Here is a 2093-nt window from a genome sequence, read left to right as displayed (position 1 = left end):
AAGTTTCAGAGTATCTTATTACATCCATGTTGATCTTTTCTTTCTCTCCTGTCACTTTAATGACTTTTGCTCTCTTCCTGTTTGGTGTCTTTGGTGTCATTCCATAACTTCTCTGGTCCTTGGTTATTATTGTCTAATGCATCAAATATGTTCTTGATATGGTCTCTAAATTCAGGTGGGATATGTTATAGGTCATAATTTGAGTCTTTTGGGCTTCATTTAGTTATCTTAGGTTGTACTTGCATATGAGCAACTGATGGTCTGTTCCACAGTCTGCCCCTGACCTTGTTTAGGCTGATTATGTGAAGTTTTTCCCCATCTCTTCCTACAGATGGAGTCAATTTGATTTCTTTGAGCTCTATCGTATAAGGTCCACGTGTATAGTTGTCTTTTATGTTGCTACAAATAGTATTTACAATGATCAATTCATTGAACTTGCAAAACTCTGTTATGTGATCTCCAGCATCAGTTCTTTCACCAAGTTCATATTTTTCAACTATTTTTCCTTCCTCTTTGTTTCCAACCTTTGCATTCTAATCACTAGTAATTATTAATACATTTTGATTGCAAATTGACTCATCTCAGAATGAAGAAGTTGGCAGAATTTTTCAATTTCATCCTCACTGACTTTAGCGCTTGGTACATAAATTTGAATACTGGTTGTACTGACGTTTCTTCCTTGTAGGCATATGGATATTATCCTATCACTGACAGCATTGTTCTTCTAGATCTTGAAATGTTCTTTTTGTTGATGAATTTCACACTATTCTTCAACTTGTGGTTCAGATTGTCAGATTCAAAATGGTCAATAGTAGTCTATTTCAGATCACTAATGCCTAGGGTATCCATTTTTATGCGTTCCATGTCATTTTTGACAACTTCCAATTTTCCTAGGGTCATACGTTATACATTCCATGTTCCTTTCATTAATGGATGTTTGCAGCTACTTCTCTTCATTTTGAGATGTGTTCTATTAGCAAATGAATTTGCTAAAAGCTTTACTCCATTCATATCATCACCGCAAACTGTACTTTAAGTAGGCAGTTCTTCCTCAGTCATATTTTGAGTGCCTTCAGGCACTATATTTCACAATATTCTGCTGTTATTCATGAAGTTTTCAGTGACTAAACATTCAGAAGTACCCCACCTCTCCTCTTAATATGGAAGCTCAACTGAAGTCCATCCACCATGGGTAACACTGCTGGTTTTAAAAATACCAGTGGTATTGCTTTCAGCGTCACAGTAACATGCAAGTCATCAAAGTACAACAAAATGACAGATGAGTAGTATGGAATAAACTTAAAAATATGGATTGGAATGACAGCATGACAAACAGACAAGCAAGTACGTATGTAATAAACATAAAATTATGACTGGGAAGAGGCACATCAACTGTCTGGAACTAATAACTTCTGGACACAGAAAAAAGAATTTGCGAAGGAGACAAATGGATTTCAATTTATTTGCAAATAAATATGCTTTTTATAAATCAAAAGCAATTCAAATAAAATATGTATATATGTTACCCTTCAATGTTACAATGTAAGTGTTGATTATATTGCTTCCTTAAATTTCCTCTAAGTTTGAAAAATGAAACTTTAACATACCTTAGCTTCTCTTATATTTTCCCATGCACTTAGCCTCTCTCTTCTAGTCACCACCCTAACTTGTACCTTTTGTTAACAGACTCAAATTGTGTGTATATCAAAACAGAAAAAAAAAATGCATAGAATTCCTATCAAGGTAAATCGTATGCCCCAGAGAACAAATGCAAGGTTGAGAAAAATTACTGTGGATTGTTGAGATTAACATACTGGGGGAGCAGTGTGTAGATTTGGTCATGTGTGGTATCTTAGTTATCTAGTGCTGCTATAATAGAACTACTACATGCAGATGACTTCAATAAACATCTCATAGTTTAGGAGGCCAGAGATTCAAATTCAGAGCTCTGGCTCTGAAAAAAAGGTTCTTATCTCCTTTCACATTCTGTAGACTCAGCATTTCTTGGAGATATTCATATATCTTGACATCACTCTTCCTCTGGGTCTCTGGGTTTTACAGTGCAGGAAGTCCACATCCAAGGGACACACTGC

The sequence above is a fragment of the Chrysochloris asiatica genome, unplaced genomic scaffold (genome assembly GCF_000296735.1).
Source record: "Chrysochloris asiatica unplaced genomic scaffold, ChrAsi1.0 scaffold00120, whole genome shotgun sequence".
In the NCBI taxonomy this organism is placed as follows: domain Eukaryota; kingdom Metazoa; phylum Chordata; class Mammalia; order Afrosoricida; family Chrysochloridae; genus Chrysochloris; species Chrysochloris asiatica.
This window is presented reverse-complemented; position numbering follows the sequence as displayed.